Source organism: Acinonyx jubatus, chromosome A1, assembly GCF_027475565.1.
Source record: "Acinonyx jubatus isolate Ajub_Pintada_27869175 chromosome A1, VMU_Ajub_asm_v1.0, whole genome shotgun sequence".
Lineage (NCBI taxonomy): Eukaryota > Metazoa > Chordata > Mammalia > Carnivora > Felidae > Acinonyx > Acinonyx jubatus.
In genome coordinates this window covers 161,233,723-161,252,261 of record NC_069380.1, presented here as the reverse complement: position 1 = coordinate 161,252,261, position 18,539 = coordinate 161,233,723, and the positions used below count along the sequence as shown (strand labels likewise).

General features: G+C 35.6%; 1 protein-coding gene across 14 annotated transcripts in view; it reads right to left on the bottom strand.

The window, feature by feature from the left end:
- Positions 1-18,539, bottom strand: part of PAM (peptidylglycine alpha-amidating monooxygenase) — a 283,688-nt gene that overhangs the window by 238,534 nt on the left and 26,615 nt on the right. The window contains exon 2 of one of the 14 annotated variants that reach the window (XM_027037013.2): positions 171-280. The exons of the other annotated variants lie outside the window; for them this stretch is intronic. The gene's annotated coding sequence lies outside the window, so the exon portion shown is untranslated. The remainder of the gene's footprint in view (positions 1-170; positions 281-18,539) is intronic. 14 annotated transcript variants of the gene reach the window in all.

The following is an 18,539-nucleotide window of genomic DNA, read 5'->3' as shown; positions in this document are numbered from 1 at the left end:
TCCCTGACCTTCAGTTGTGAAAAGGGAGGCATTGTTGCACAGGTTCCTAGGGCACAGCACTGGGTCTAAATCTCAGCTCTGTCACCTCCATTCCTGTGATCTTGGACAAGCTTTCAACCTCCCTGGCATCACTTTTGTTACCTATAAAATTAAGGAAAGAATAATCCTACCTCTGAATGTAGTTGAGAGCACTTCTAGGAAACAGTCACATTTTTAGGTACTGAGAATACACAGTGCTGAACACACCACACAAGGTCACTGCTCTCAGGAAGCTTGCATTCTGGGATGGGAGATAAAACAATAAAAAATTATATAAATAACATAATTTTATATGTATAGAAAAGGGCTGTGAAGAAACTTACAGGATGAGAAGATAAGAAACTGACTGAATGGGAAGATGACTTAGATACACTTGTCAGAAAAACCTGAACCTCAGAAGAAATGATACTTGAATAAGGAGAAGGAGCAAGATGTGTAAAATAACTTATCAGGAAGACTAAAAGTTTTAAAACAGAAACAAGCTCATAATGTATGAAGAACATAAAGAAGCCCAATGTGGCCGGAGGACAGAGAGCAGTGAGCAGTAAATGTAGATACCTATTAGACTAGTAAGTGAAGAAGCCAAGTAATGAACTCATGAATGGTGCTCGGGGTAGAGGACAGAACTGGAAATGTAAATTTGGGAAACATCTACTTAACAACCAGCACAATGTCTGAACATTATGATTATGAATAACCAATCTCTCTATTCCCACTTTTTAAGTAACTGAATTGACACCTGCATTAGGGATACTGTCAGCAAAACAGAAGGAAGAGAGAAGACTGGTAGAAGTGGATTAGTTTAGGGAGAATGAATGTTTCACGTTGACTGCCAACTTCTACAAAATTCCGGGCATTCTGTGTTGAGCAGGATTCTGAGGCCAAGTATGAGCCTGGGTAACAATGTGTTCCAATATATGCAAGATATATAAATGGTAGCATATTTCCAAGGCTCTAGAATTAGCTGTGTTTGTTCACTATAAATTTCATTTAAATTTTTGGTACTTTTTTCTTATAATAATATAAATTACATACCATTACTATTCCTATTACGTAATTACGAAACCTGAGGCTGAGAGGGAATAATTTATTTGCCCAAAGTGACCAGCCTTCAAATAATTAAAACTAAGAACCAAATCTGGGCATCTCTAACTCCTGAGACCATGCTCCTACCCACTGTAATATATTCATGTAAATTTGCTAAATAAGTCCTTATATGTATTCCCCTAACTGCACTTTAAGGGTCTTTCCAGCTGAGCTTAGCACATCTGGCTCCAGGATGGAATGTCTTGTTCAATCATCTCTCTAATTCTGGCATGTTTGCTGGTTTCTAAATTAACATGTTGCTTTCTTAAGGAAGCATCTTGGCACAATCCTTTTTCTGTGCCGATGTTAGTGGAAAACATCCTAGTTGTTAAAATATCAAATCCTATTTGATTATTAGGTAATTTTGTAAGCAAAATGACTTAATTTTAGCAACTGTCAGAGTTCCAAGTTATTTTAGCAATCACCTACCTATTCTTCAACTGATGGCTTCCCATCTAGCTGCATTCACAAGCCCACAGATACCCTGTATCAATGAAGTTACTGCTATTGTTATTGTTACCCCATCCTGACACACAAAAGCAGATTCATATACTTTGACTAAAGAAAAGAAATTTTTAGGAATTTAATGTCCTAAGGAATAGTAATTTTAATTTCAAGGATTCTAGGGCACTGAGAAATAAAAACTCTTGTGTAGGTTACAGACTAACCACACCATAGGCAGAAAAGCTAAATATATTTAATCTTGAATTGCCTTGTCCTTTCTTCCCGCCACCATGCTTTCCTTTGCACTTATTTTCTGTGAGAGGGCTTCATAACAGGAAAAAAGTATGCCACATACTACATTGGTCTAATTCCAGCAAACTACCCAGAATTTGAATTTTTATTAGCAAGAGCCATAGGCAAAAGCAATAATGCACGATACCTAACAGAGTGGTTAGTTTTATTCATGAATTCATGCTGGGTTAAGAAAAAAAAAAGAAGAAGAAGAAGAAGAAAAGCCAACTTCAAAGCACTACTGAAAGATGATTAACTCTCTAGCCACAAATGAGAATCACAAGCTACTTTGATGTGTAAGAATTTTTAGTGCCTAAATTTTAAAAAAAAAAGGACATCTACAAGTTTAACCATTTGAAAAAAAATCCAATGATATACTTCTTTTGCATTTTGAAAACCAGTAATTACCTGAGGGAATAAACAAGATTAGAACTCAGCCTCAGAAATTAAGCCTTAAATGCATTAACACACAAACAATATTCCTCCTTCATCATACAGTTCAGGGGCAAAATGCCAGCTCTAATACGCTCAGTACAGGAAACAGAACTCTTTACATTGGCATTTTCTGATTCACCACCCCACAAGGTACTCTGGGCATTAATCAAGCTACATATGCAACTTCATCTCAAAAATCCAACAAAGTTGAAATCAGGAGTGTTACTCAAATGTACAAACCATGTGGGAGATCCTTATAAAGACTATGGTTGTATGAAAATTTGTGCCAACATTAACTTGAAACTAACATTGACAATGATCTATAATTGCTAATCCTGGAACCCTGAGCAATCTCTATCATTTATAGAGTATATGTCATGGTCTGTTTTCACACAAAAATTGAGAATTATTATTTAGTATGTATAATTCTCAAAGGCTGTGTGAAATAGGCCATGGAATATCCTGTATAAATTTCAAGAGAAAATAGAAATCACTAAAAAGAGAAGTGAATGGATTAAAATGTGGGATTTTTCTTAACAATGGTTCAAAGATATGGGAAAGATGTAAGGCTGATACCATGAATTTTAAATGGTTTTTAACATGTAAACATATTAGATCTGATATTATTTATTAAGATACTTATATTTACCAATCTGAACAAGTTTAAATATTGTTAAAAATTAAATGCTGTAACATTACATTTTCTATTTCCTATCAAATTGACACATCTCTATCAATAACTACTTGGAAAAATATGCAAGACAATCTCAAAAAAAAAAATCACTGTGCACATTATGCAAGATGAAAATGCAGCTTTTAAAAAATACTCTGTCTGACATTCAGTTCTGTATGCTGCTACAGCAGGTCAAAAGCCATTAGCCACCTGCTGGAAACACATACTAGGAAATAAAATGCCCTTCAAAATTATTTTGCATACACTATTCTCAATGTAAAATGGGTGAAGTTATATTCTAAATGTTTTAAAATGTGATGCCTTGAAAGGAAATACACTCACCATGCCAGAAGTTAATTTCAAAATAAGATTTAATAAGGGTCATATAATTTGGAGTATTCACATTAGATAAAGAAAGTACCACGTCTACTATGAGAGAAATGAATACATAAATGAAAACATATAATAACCAAGCAGCTCAACACAATGGCTACCCCTGTCTCTTTTTCCAATAAAGTGACAGACTTAATTTGATTCCTGGGATTCTTAGGACATTCTTTCTCACCATTCAGTAGTCTTCTGGGGACTGACCCAACAGTCCTTTTTTATCAATAAGACATTCTACAAGTCATTCAGAAAAAGGAAGCAAAACACCAGCCTCTGTGCCATTGCACATAAAGAATTCACAACCCTGTCTTGTTTAACATTTTGAAACTTGGCAATGAAGTATATAGCTCAATATCATTAATATATTAATAGGTTCTATGTGCAATTATTAGATGATGGGTCATGTGGCACTTTGTATAGCCAGGTACTAAGCTCAGTACATGACATAATCTTAATGCATTTAATCCCCACAACAACTTGATGATAGAGGTATTATCCTATCAGTATTTCACAAATAAGGAAATTAAGGCACAAAGAGGTTGAGGAATTTGCTCACAGTGATACAGAAGCAGATGGCTACATTTCAAGGAGGGAAACTTAGTTTATAAAATGTGAAGTCCTGATGTGATGGGCAACCACAGGAAAGAAAACAAGAGGCCTAAGTCAAGGACAGCCAAAAGAAAGGATGGAAGAGAAACAAAGGCTTTTTCTTTTTCTCTATTTTCTATTTCTATTTATTTCTGTTTACTATCTTCTCTAATCTTACTGATGGTGGTGTGCTTAATAAACAAAATAAAGAGGTAACAGAATTGTAATCTGGTTTGCAAAGGCAAAGGTGACTTCCACTTAATCACTAGGAAGATCACATTTTCTTGTCTTACTTAAAAGATGGATTTCTGTTTTGTGGACTGCAAATACCCAATCTCACTGCTCAAGCCCTGAGATTACATCCAATGGATAAATACACATTTTGGTATCATGTCAGATTCGCAAACTGTAGAGGCAGAAATGGGTTTCTAAGAGTCCTGTGTTATTCACCTATAAACCTGGTTCCTAAGATAGGAGCGCCTGGCTGGCTCAGTTGGTTAAGCATCCAACTTCAGCTCAGGTCATGATCTCATGGTTTGTGGGTTCGAGCCCCACATCGGTCTCTGTGCTGACAGCTCAGAGCCTGGAGCCTGCTTTGGATTCTGTGTGTGTGTGTGTGTCGCTCTCTGCCCCTCCCCCACTCATGCTCTGTTTCTCTCTGTCTCTCAAAACTGAATAAATGTTAAAAATAAAATAAATAAATAAACCTGGTTTCTAAGATGGATCAAGGGCAACTCTTGGAGACTGACTTCAAAAAGGGTCAGTGGAGTTCCCAGGCTGTTAGCTCTAGAGAGGTCTCAGCTTCCCTGGTGTTACCCTCACTGACTAGCCATGCTAAATTTGTTTGTAAGAAATCTTAAACTGGCTCTCCAATATAAGTGCCCAGTGATCTTTCCAGGGCCCTAATCCAAAACCTACCATCGGATCATGAGAGGTTTTGTTGGTGCAACTGGGTATTTGAATTTTCTTTGATTACTCAACAAATAAAACAACAACAAAAACATTTCCCCTTAAAACACAACATTGGAAGCCTGTAAATCTTCAAACACAAATTAAACAAAATACCTCTTTGTTAATAAAACATGGAATCATACAAAATGCATCTGTCAAAATGAAGATTCTAAAATATTTCAGTAAAAAATTCACTAAATCTCAGATAATAAGGTTGGAAAAGATTCCTTTTTCCACACCCCAAACAAAGGAAACTGAATCCCTGCCTTGACTGGAGACTGTTGCTATTTGTTTTATGGATAAAGGCCAAATTATGCATATTTTTGTGACTTCAGTCAAGACTCAAGGTCAGTCACCAGATTTTCTCCCACACCAACAATACAGCAGCAGCATGAATTCAGATGTTCCTCATTCATTTCACCGTGAGTCTTTAAATTTGTTTTCCCTGTCAGAGTAGCTAAGATTTCTTCCTTTGTCAAAAGGGTAGCCATTAAGAAAATCACTTAGCTAATAAACAAGGAAATTAGCTAGCAAGCCTGATACAAAGCAGATAGTCCCAACACAAACAGCAATCTACACACAAATTAAGGCAGTAAAGAGTTGCTCTGATAAGCACTTTTAAACTTAGTGGCACTCAAACAACTGAGCATCTCTAGTATTAGGGGTCAAGCAGCAGTTTTAAACTTTTCTTCTTGCCTCACTTGGTGGCCACAAAGATCTCAATAATAAGTACAGAGTTTTACCTAAGGGTGTGCTGAGAAAGATACAGCAGTAAGCAAACAGAATAATTATGAGGGCAACATAACCCATCTTCCTTTCCAACCATTTTTCTATTCTTTCATTTGTCGCTGTTTAGAGGAACCAGCTAACATATATTTAATTTTGTGAAAAGTCACATAACCTAAGTAACAGTGGAAATAAAATCATCATTCTCATGAAACATGTTGTCAGATTTTGAAGTGTGTGGTTATCAAGCAAAACATCAACATCAGAATTTACATAGTTACATTTTACATGTCCAAATGATACACATTTTTAAAGCTGATAATCTTTAATTTATACACACAACAATTTTTTGGTGGGGAACAGCATAACTAAATACTTGTAAATTTCACTAAATTTCACATTTAATCAAATGGCTTCAGTTTTCTACAAAAGTTAAATTTTTAGTAAAAGTCTACATTAGAAATACTACAGATTAAGAAGAATCTGCTATTATAATCATACTAATATCTTCTAATTTTAAGGACAGAAAAATCTCCCTCATCTAATCACTTCTAATAAAATGCTTGAAATGCTTTGTTCAATCCTAGATTTAATAATTCCTACCTTTAGTTGGTTGAAAATGTATCTAAATCAGTAAGAACCCATTTCTGCCAATTCATTCCAGGAAAATATTCATTTCCACCAGCCAAATCACACCTCTGCTCCAGGCTGGGTCATTCTTGGACTTTATTAAAAAGAATGTTCTGCCTCTACTCCCATCTTTGTGAGACCTGGTGATCACAGTCAGTCCTGTATGACCCTCAATATACCAGAAATAGAAGATAACCGGAAACAAAACATGTTTAAATGATCATTTAAATTAGCCCTATAAAATAGAAAGTATGAGTCTCAAGAAGTAACTGGCCAAGGATAAATAAACCATTTTAAGTACATTATAAACTCAAAAGTATTAGATAAGTAATACATTTTATTTAAAATTCCTCAATAAAAAGATCTGTGAATGAATGAATATGCTTAACAAAATTTAAAAAAAATCTTTTTTAATGTTTATTTTTGAGAGATAGGGAGGGAGCGCACACGCGGGTGGGGGAGGGGCAGATAGAGGAGGAGACACAGAATCCAAAGCAGGCTCCAGGCTCTGAGCTGTCAGCACAGGACCTGATGCAGGGCTTGAACCCATGAATGGTGAGATCATGACCTGAGCCAAAGTCGGATGATTAACCAACTGAGCCACCCAAGTGCCCCAACAAATTTTTTAAATGTTTTTAATGTTTATTTATTTTTTTGAGAGAGATAGAGTGTGAGCGGGAAAGGGGCAGAAAGAGAGGGAGACACAGAATCCGAAGCAGGCTGACAGTACAGAGCCCAATGCAGGGCTTGAACTCTTGTACCCACGAAATCATGATCTGAGCTAAAGTCGAATGCTCAACCAAATGAGCCACCCAGGCGTGCCTGTTTAACAAATTTTTAAAAAGAGAGCAATGTGCCTTTAATTTATTAAACCAGAAACTCTCAGGTAAATATAACACAATATATTCAATATGTTTCACATAGTGTTGAATTTAAGTTTTAAATTCTTAATGTAAAAATAATCTACTCTGGGGTGCCTGTGGCTCAGTCACTGAAGCCTCCAACTCTTCATTTTGGCTCAGGTAATAATCTCATGGTATGTGGGTTGGAGCCCCACATAGGACTCTGTGCTAACAGTGAGGGCTTGCTTAGGATTCTCTCTCTCCTTCTCTCTTTCTCTCTCAAAATAAACAAACATTTTTTTACAGTGTTGCTATAATTACTTAACACATTTAATATTTTCAAAATGCTTCAAAATCTTTTACTAGTTCAGTTTTTAAATAAGAAAAGACATTACTAGATCTGTGATTTTTGAGCTTTAAAATAAAACCAGGACTTACTGCACTTAGTTTACTTAAATATACTATATATATAATATGCTTAAAATACCGCACTGAACCAGTAACTGTTCTAAACATTCTGTAATAGTTTCAAATTTTGACAAAGTCCCATGGACAAAAGCTTTTAATTTAAACATTAGAAATGAAAAAGCCTAGGTACTTCAGACATAACTCAATTTATATGGATATTCAAATATATATCTAGGTGTTTCTTCTAAGAATTTTAAAAGCAAAGAATCAGGTGTTCTACAAAAATTCACAAATTCATACAGGTTATCTTACACAATTTGTAAAGGAAAAAGTAGGTTTAAGACATTTTGGTATAGAACGAAAAGAATGTATTCTGTTCCTATGATGACCAAGACTCCTAACCAACCATGATGACAAAGGGCAGATGTTTTAGAGAGAAAAAAAAATTTCTATATACTTGATTAACATCAGAGTCTACTTCGCAGCACTATTAACTTACTTGCTACCTGAGACTTTGTTACTTTTTTTCTCTAACATGGCTACAGACAGCACATTTCTTGTTCATAGTCAAACTGAAACTACCATAAGCCTCAAAGACTGTCAAGCTGTACTCTGATTTGCAAGAAGTTTAAACCAATGGTAATTATGAATTGCAAATTCTTCACTTGACAAAGTTACAATTTATAGGGCTCCTTTAAACAGCAAGTACCTCTAATATATTTAGAAGGGATTTCAAATTACAAAAACTCAATTTGCTATCAGATTATGTTAGTACACTGCCCCCATTCCAACTCTTCATAATGCCAGTTAGTGGCAAATAGGTGCTCCTGTATCATGTTTTTGAAAGCTTAAGAGAGTGCACATCAAGGGCCCCTAACACAACCTAAGAGACCTTAACAGTCAATTGCTTGGTAAACAGATAAAGAACAGGCCTTCTGTAATTGCCAAGTGTTTTTTATGCAAATACATTCATTTCCTGGAACCTGGTAACTGTTTGTTTTGAAAGTAACCTTATAGTCTTTTCACATGCACTTTATCACTGTTGGATTGGAGAGCAATTTATGACCATAAAGATTTAATTTACCTTTAATATATTTCTCAACATTATGATTTTGGCATTACTTTCATCACCCCATCCCCTCTGATATATATACAAACCCACATATATGTATACACATCAGTGTTACTTTCACATATCTGAAGTGAATTTCCTAAATTGCATATGTACCATGTTTAAATATAAACTATAACCTGCAAACAATAAATGGCTCTAATCTCCTTCTTGGAAAAAGTGTTAGTTACTTAAACACTCTATTGTAAGAAACACAATTCTACGCAATAATTAAATTATTATCTTCCTTACTAGCATGGGTACACCTTCTCTCCATGTTTGCATATTACCCAGCAAAAATGCCAACTGCTGTTGTGTTTCAGCAATACTTGGTGTAATGGAACATATCCAAATGGAAATGTTCGTTCTACCTACACTTTCCTTCAAGAAACTACTAACACCTAGATAAAACCCCTTATCAGAGACAAATCCCTTTAGAAACAAAGGATCTAAAGTTACCTAGTTATTATTATTATAAGACTGAATGCTTTAGGGCTAATTGACAGGGTAAATGTTTCTCATCTGGGGTTGAAGAAAGGAAACTATCTTGCCTTCAGAAACAAAACTGAAATAAAGTTAAGTAATCTATCTAAAAGAATTTTTTTGTTTTTTTATTTATTTTATTTTTTTTACCTTGGTAACACTTGGCAAAATGTTGAAAATAGAAAAATCCACTGAAGAAAAAGTATTTGCAAAAAAAAAAATAACATAAAACGGGTAATATCTTTAATGTGTGTGGGACCCAAGGAATTTAACAAAAATCCCCTACCCCTGGACAAGCAAAGCAAGACTAACTCCATTTTGTGCTACACCCACCATCTCATGTATAACCCCCACATGACCTACTTATTGCTTAAGACACTCCCCCACCCTAGTCAAGCCGCTGAGCACACCCTTACCGGAAACCGGCTCATATAGGAATGCGGAACCCCTAACCGCCAATTCTTAAACCCCGCCTTTTGCCCACCAAACTTGCGTGCCAATTCTGACCAGAGTGATAGGCTAGTTCAAACTGTTACTATAGGGTAAATTGTAATTCAATTGACCACGTGTGTGGACTGACATGACTATGCAAGTTTCTGTGTGTGTTACAATCTCATTGGCCAGTGGCCCCTATAAAACTGCTACACCTCTTAACCTAGGGGTCCAAGTCGCTGCTCCGCTGTGTCGGGTATACTTGGGCGCAAGCTTGAGCTTGCAAATAAACCCTCATGCGTTTGCATCGGTATTGGCTCCTTGGTGGTCTCTCGGATTTGAAATCGGGGGCATTATATGTGCATATAAATAAGTCTTACAAATAAAAAAGAGGAACACATAGGATTAACCCCAACATGGAGAAAAATAAATGCTCAACAATCATATAAAAAATGCTCAAGTCACCGTTGAAAATTAAAATAAACGATCATAATTCTTTATTTCTCTAATTGGCAGTTAACACACACACACACACACAAACTAATTCCAAAATGGGCAGTTGTTGCTCTCATATAGAACGTCACAGAAGTATAAACCAGAAGAATCTTTCTGAAGGACAATTTGGCATATATGGATCAAACACCTTTTAAAATGTTCATATTCCTTTACTTAACTCTACTTCTAGGAATTTATTTTAAGAAAAAGAATACAGGGGTGCCTGGGTGGCGCAGTCAGTTAAGCATCCAACCCTTGATCTCAGCTCAGGTCATGAGAGCCTGCTTGGGATTCTGTCTCCCTTCTCTCTGCCCCTCCCCTGCCTGTGTTCTCTCTCTTTCTCAAAATAAATAAATAAACTTAAAAACAATTTTTTAAAAGAAAATAAATAGAAATAGGCAAAAGATTAATCTAAGTATTTCCAGCATACTGCCACTTATAATAACAAAAACAGAATAATATTCTAAAATCCCAGTAATAGAGAATTGGTACAGGCATAAAATAAAGGGCAATGCAGCTACTTAGAAAGCAGCTGTAAAAGAATATTTAGTGACACGAGAAAATGTTTACTATTTAACACTCAGTGAAAAAAAAATTGCAGGTTATAAAATACAGTAACCATTACGATCCTAATTTTATGTCTTCCAGTTTTGTATCTCTGTTCCTGTGTGTGCATACATGCGGGGCAGAACAGGAAAACTGCTGGCAAGCAAATGATATCAGTGCTTATCTTTGAGTGGTAAAATACGGGTAATTTAAAAAATAGCATTACCTTTGTGTTTTTTGTTTTTGTTTTTGTTTGTTGTTGTTTGCATTTGCATTTGCCAATGTTGCCTAATAAATGAATATAATTCAAGAAGTAATGGGCCGGGGTGGGGGAAGGGGGAGACAACATAATTACTCAGAAAAACAAAACTGTAAGTTCCTATGTAGGAGATAGTTTCTGATAACTAGAATCATACTGCTCAGAATAATGAAAATAATGTTCCTATAAAAGACTAAAATCAACTCTTTGCCAACAAAAATACACAGTGGCATCACTCTCAACCTGGCAAAACCAGCCATATGAAGCAGTGTTACGTAACCTAATACCATACTATTTAGATAGGTTTTCTGCATCGCCACTTAGATTTCTTCCCAGGAAAATAGTCAAATCACCCTCATAAGAACCACAGGCTTAAATGAAGCTGTGGTCATAGTAAAAAAGAAGCACCGAGATGGCCACAAGACCCAGAGTGATCTCTGTCCATCTATAAAATGAAGATAATAGCACTATCAACCCTACAGCCAATCTTTCAGGTGACGAACTGTCCATTTCTCAAGATAATACTAATACTGTTTTAAATACCAAAGACAAAAAGTCTTGGCCTATTTTATAATAACTAAGAAATACCAGTTCCCATAATCTAATATATTGTATACTGCAGTTTTATTGTCTATATTTTAAAGGTTATATTTTCTATCTGTTCACTGAGCTTATAAGTAGGCTTAACGAGTTACAGTTAAGCTGATTATTTTGCACATGAAGATATGACTATAATTTCCTGAATAAACAAAGAGCAATCAACAAATATTTACTGAGCATCTTCCATGTTCTATGAATTATGTCCGAAAGAAAGTATTTTTAATTATTTAGGCAAATCACTCCCTAGATCATATACAACACAAGGAATTTATTTCCTCCAATTCAGTCTAACGATGACTACTGAATATTTATGAATATGAATAATTAGCTAACCCTTCTATATGTCTTATCAGTTTGTTCTCTAACTGGAACCATTTTATTACTTTATGATACCATTTTAGTAAGTTTTGTTTTTGTTATTAAAGTAGAATATACATAGCATAAAATTTACCTTTTCACCATTTTTAGACTTCACATTAAGTCCCATTCAAATTATTGTGCAACCATCACCACGGTCCATCTCCAAAACTTTAGCATCTTTTCCAAACCAAAATTCTGTGTCCATTCAACAATTACTCCCCATTCTCTGCCCGCCTCCTACCCAGCCCTTGGCAGCTACCATTCTATTTTCTATTTCTACGAATCTGAACACTCTAAGTTCCTCATGCAAGTGGAATCATACAGTATTTTTCCTTTTATGTCTGGCTTATTTCAGTTAGCACACTGTCTTCAAGGGTAATCCATGTTGTAGCAGGTGTCAGAATTTCATTTCTTTTTTAACACTAATATGCACTGCATGTATATCCCACTTTATCCATTCATCCATCAATGGGCATTTGGGTTATGTCCACCTTGCGGGTATTATGAATAATGCTGCTATGCACGCTGATGTACAAATATCTGTTCAAGTTCCTGATTTCAAATCTTTTGGGAATAAACAAAAAAGAGAATGGCTAGGTAAGTTCTGCTTTTAAGAATTCCAACTTTCAATAAACATATCTTTTGATATTTTAAAAATCAGTATCAAATTCAGTCTCTAGACTGAATTTTTAACAGCAAAATAGCTATTTTATTCTCTTTCAGGGTATGCTTTAAAAACCCAAGTTAAAAATAAAAGAATTTTTCATACTTAAGACTTAATGGTAAACCTCCTGCTAATAACAACATTAGCCAACTTTTCCCTAGCAAAGTGCATCGCTCTTTGGTACTGTCATCCATAAATACTCTTCCTGTTTCCCCACACTTTGTATTCTCTGCTTTTCCGTGTGAATCATCAGGGCACTTAAACCACCAAGCCATTCTGTTTTTGTAGCTGATATGTTCCCCTCCAACTATTAACATATTCTTACCTCCCACTTCCAAGTAACACATACATATTTTGAAAATGCCCACCACAATGCTCACAATTCTGCTGTTAAACTAATAGTTACTTAATAGGAAGAACTTCAACCAAATAGAGTAAGAACAAGGTAGTATGTTTCAGATCAAATCATGACCCTCTCTCTCAACACAATATTTAATTTCATACCACCATAAAAGCCAGATCTAATATACCTGGCCCAGAATACAAATATTACTATCTGTTATTCAGTGGTACTACAAAAGGATCCCACTATATAAAAAAATTAATATGTGAGGATTATACTCACATTAATATGTGAGTAGTTTTTAAAACTATGTAAATATACTAAAGGCATTTCATCACTATAGTGAGTGGAAATATACTCTAGAGATACAAAGCCAATTTGAATTCCTAACTGTGAATTACTGACCACTTGAGAAGAGAAATGTAGTTTCAATCAAAAAGAAATAGAGTTATTATGCCTTGCATACAATCCATAATTTTAAGATACCAGTGGCATGATGAAGTTATTAAAGTCTTTCTGACAAGGTAAAGACCATCATAACTCACTGCCACCTTCATCAAAGCTGGTGAATTATGGATTTTATGAAGGGTAATTACCCTTCAAGTAAAGTATGTGGGCAGTTACTTATTATAAATTTTTATCTTTAATACATAAATTGTCACACATTGTTAACAAACAATTTGAAGCAAGCTGAATTATGTGATTAAGTTATAATAGAAAATTACTTCATATCTGTTCATTTCTCCTCCAAGACATCAAATATACGATTTATGTTACTAGGGTCCAGTGATTGATACTGAAGTCAGAGCTGTGGAAATACAAATTAATTGAAATAGGACAAGACTTCCCTCAACTATTTTAACAGCGAGGAGAACAAGAAGTTTTCAACGACGTGATACAATTTTAGCTCTTAAATCAAAAAGTAAAGTGAAGATAGAATGATAGAGTTAGGATGCCACCATTTTGCAATATTAAATGAATAAACCAAATTGAAAAAAAATTAAAGAATCTATTTTGCCAAATCCATCAACACTGATACTAACAACTTTGAAATATCTATAATATATGCATCACTTAATAAATCCCAAAAATGTACTCACTATACATGCTAAATCCTAACATAGAGAACTTCAGTTCCTTAGATGGGAGGCTATTGATCAATACTGGAAATAACCAATATTTCCTGAGAATATCCAACATTAGTTTTTTTGTAAAGCCCTATCTGTTTTGCCAAAGAATCCACACCTCTACTTGCCCCCCATGAGTATCATTAATTTGGATTTCCTTGGTGAGAGTTGCACAATAGTTTTCTTCTGGAAGTAAAGGTGACTGCGGTAAGCGAAGTTTGAGTTTAGGCACTTAAACCATACCGTGGCATATTTTCCATACCTTTTACTGACTCCAACCATGGGCCATTCCCAGAACACAAGAATTCCAAGTAGCACAGGATCGTGAAAGCTATATTTAGAACCTGGCTGGGCATATGCCCAAGTTACAAGAGTCCTATGGGTCTGATAGGGCCTGGACATACAAATACCCCAGACTACATCTATTCTTCTTCTGCCAGCTCCCCAGCTCAACTGAAATGGGTTGGAAAATGTGGATTGTAAAACCATTTTTGAAGAGGATAAGCAAAATGTTAAAGATGGAACATTTCTCCCTGGCCTTTACATCTGCATAATGATTTCTAAACTAAGGGAAGATTTAAAGTGAAAGTTATGCCATTATAATTCAAGAGTGGTGATGAACAGTTTTAATTTACAAATCTCAGATAGAAGAATAAGATGATTTTCTGCTTCCAGAGGTGCTACCTTCTTCTCACTGCGTTGTAAGGGTCAAATGTTACAGCTGGGAATTATCATTATTATACCTAATTATAATCACACTTTGCTTGGTAGCTTTCTTTCACATAACTTTTGATATAGAAATTGTTATGATATATTCTTGACCTTTATACTTTGCATCAAAAGAGTAGTAATTTACTTATTCCAGTTCAGAGTAAATTATTGATTTGCTACTGACTACTCAGAATGAAGATTAATGGAATAGATTTAAAGTTGTAAAGAATTTGGAGCCTAGGTCCTTCTGACCGTCAACTTTTAGCTAATAAACTGGAATGTGTCAAAACTGAAAGGCAAGGTTTAGTTTTCATATTTATATAAATTGTACTACATTTTTGGTATTTTCTACCTTTTCTCCATGGACGTTTCAGAATACAATTCCTAGAAATCTGCTGGTTTATAATCTTCCCTTCAATGTTCAGAAGTTCATAAAAATGACAGAAATAACAGAAGACTCAGAAACTGTTAACAGCAGCAATTTAGAAAGTAAGACCAAGTAGAAAGAGGGAAAATTTGTTTTCAGTATTAGGAAGAGCTTAAATTTAATTATGGCTAACTAAATGCGAGGCACTTTCCAAAATACTTTTAGAAATGAACTCATCAATGCTTATAAAACCCTATAAAATGGATAATACCAACCAACTAAGCCACTTTGCAAACAAGAAAGCGAAAGCACAGAGTGTAAGTACTATGTCCAAAGTCACTACTCCTGTAAGTAGGTGTAACTCAGTCTAGCTCCAGAACCTGTAGTTTTAATCATGACACAAACCACCTCCTTTAATTAAAAGCTGCAACAAGATTTTTTTCTTTTTCCTATCTCAGTTCTTTCTCTGAAATGAATATCTTTTGTGTATGTTTGACCCAAGAACGGAATAATGTAAGTTTACAAAAAGTAACTTTTGTTTTACTATAATTTTGCTAACATATTCTACAGATTTTATTAATTACTAAAAATAACTCCATATAAATGATCCAAATAAGAGAGTTTACAGATGTATTTAAAGTTCATCATCTTTGGTTCAATCTGATGTCAAATGGACATGTTTAGTACATATCTATAATTTAGTACATATATAACCATTTAAATGAGTGATTTTAAAAATGTAAATACCATAGTGAGAACTCACAATTCCCCCCCTAATCCCATTTGCTTTCAAAGTTCTGGAGCCAAATTTTAGGCAAGAAACCCTTGGATGGTTAAGGTCACTTCATATTCAACAGGCTTATCTTTTCCCCCAAGCTTACACTTCCCAAACACATTTCTACCTTGTTTAATCACATCATCTAATCAACCAAAAAAGAAACTTCATATTTTTTTCAGCCCGTGCTCTCTTTCAATACCTTCAATGCAATCATTCATCACAATATTCTGCCAATTCTATCTCTGGCACATCTCCTGAATCTGTCACCTGCCTTCATTCCTGTATTCACTGCTCCAGTTCTGAGCCCCATTTTCTTACCCCAGGAACCTGTAATGGTAACAGCTTCTAACAGACTGCTTTATCGTCTGGTTTATTCTTTAATCAGTCCTTCATACATCTCTATCAGAGTTCTCTTCTAACATAAAAAGAAAATTAAAAGCTTTTAAGTTTCCAATCATTTAAAGCAGAATTTCCAGGGACACCTGGGTGGCACAGCTGAGCGTCTGACTTCAGCTCAGGTCATGATCTCACAGTTTGTGGGACCAAGCCCCACATCAGGTGCTGTGCAGACAGCTCAGAGGCTGGAGCCTACTTCGGATTCTGTCTCCCTCTCTCTTTGCCCCTCCCCCGCTTGCACTCTGTCTCACTCTGTCTCTCAAAAATAAGCATTTAAAAAATTTAAAAAAATAGAGCAGGATTTCCAAACTATAAAGTATATTACATTCACCAGAAAGGCTTGTTAAAACAGATTGCCATAAGACCCCTCTCCCTTTCCGATTTGACCGGACTAGGATGGGGCCCAAGAATCTGCATTTCCTACAAGTTCCTAGGTAGTTATAATGCTGCTGGGCCAGAGACCACACTTTAAAACTACGTGGGGAAGTTTCATAAAATGCCCTGCCATACACCCTCAACCAAATACATGCAGGATTTCATTGTGTGGAGTTTTTTTAAATCCTCCAGGTGATTCTGATTTGCACACTACTGTGAACTGTATTGTGTGCTTGAATTTAAATTCTTTTTTTAAATTTTAATGTTTGTTTTTGAGAGAGACAGAGTGCAAGCAGGGCAGGGGCAGAGCGAGAGGGAGACACACAATCCAAAACAGGCACCAGGCTCTGAGTTGTCAGCACAGAGCCCCACGTAGGGCTTGAACCCATGAATCAAACCATGTGACCAAGACTTGAGCTGAAGTCAGAAGCTTAACTGACTGAACCACCCAGACATCCCTGTATTGTGTACTTGAAATTTGCTAAGAGGATAGATCTTAAGTGTTCTCACCACACACAAAAAAATGGTAACTATATGGCCTGATGGGTATGTTAATTAGCTTGACTGTGGTGATCATTTCACAATGTATACCTATAGCAAAACATCAGGTTGTACATCTTAAAAATATACAGATTTGGGGGGTGCTTGGGTGGCTCAGTGAGTTAAGTGGCTGACTTCAGCTCAGATCATGATCTCGCGGTCTGTGAGTTGGAGCTCCACCTTGGATTCTGTGCTGACGGCTCAGATCCTGGAGCCTGCTTCAGATTCTGTGTCTCCTTCTCTCTCTGCCCCTCCCCTCTTGCTCTCTCTCTCTCTCAAAAATGATAAACATTAAAAAAAAATTAAACATATACAGAGTTTATTTGTCAATTATACCTCAATAACACTGAAAAAAAAACCCAAAACCCACAAATGTAGCCAGGTGTCCCCTATTCTTATTTGCTCAATCTGGTAGCCCTACCCACATTTTCATTTCAAACCGGGCCCAACAAATTGTGTAACCCCTCCTGAGCATGACAGCAAATCTAAACATTAAGTTCATAAGGTAAATGAATGAACTGAGTAATATACAACACCAGCTGAGATCATACTGAATGAAAAACTTTCTTTTTATTTGAGCATCTTCCTTTCCTGCCTTCGAATCCCCCACAGAAACACACCCTGATGTACAACTTTCCTGCCAAGTTTCCATCTGCACGAAGGTGTAAAAGTACGGCTGCCAACTAGGAAATAAAAACCTGGAAATGAAAGCCCTTTAGAGATTTAAACACTACCAACAGTATGGAGAGTATACGGAAAGAATGAAAATTTTAAGAAATACTTTTCATAAAAGCACAATTTCTTTAAAAAAAAAAAAAGGTAAATGGAAAAAAGAAGCCAACGTGTTGCCTATACCAGTATCACCAATAATATATAAAACCAGAGAGAAAGAGAGAAAGCACTGGGAATATAGAACTTAATTGATTCTGCCTTCTCTACTAGCTGCACTTACAAACCTAATATTGACTTTGGAAATATTTCTAAACCCTGCAATGCTATTTTGATTTTTTAAATATTACCTTTGAAAAGGTTTGCATTCACTTCTCAATAAATACAGATGGTTTTCCATCAACTGTCTTACCTAAGTAAGGGTTGGATTTTTCTTTCTTTCTACTTATAGCTGTCAATCAAATATATATGAGTTTGAACTCATTTTGCAATAAACGTTTTCAAAATCCTTTCTCCTTCCTCTGGGAGAATAACAAAGGGTAAAACAAAAAGGAAGATGACTTCATATAATCCTTTCATTTCAGATCCTGGTTCCTTCCTGCTATGAACTTCATGCCAGAATTCTGCTTTACTTGCTTCAGATATGGACAAGATGAAAGGAGCTCTTATACCCTATAAAGAGTGAGTTCACCTTCGGTGTAAATGTTGGAGAAGTGTGAAGAATGATTTCATCTTTGGAGAAAATAGAATGTGTCCTGAAAGTGTTCAGGTTTGAAATGCTCC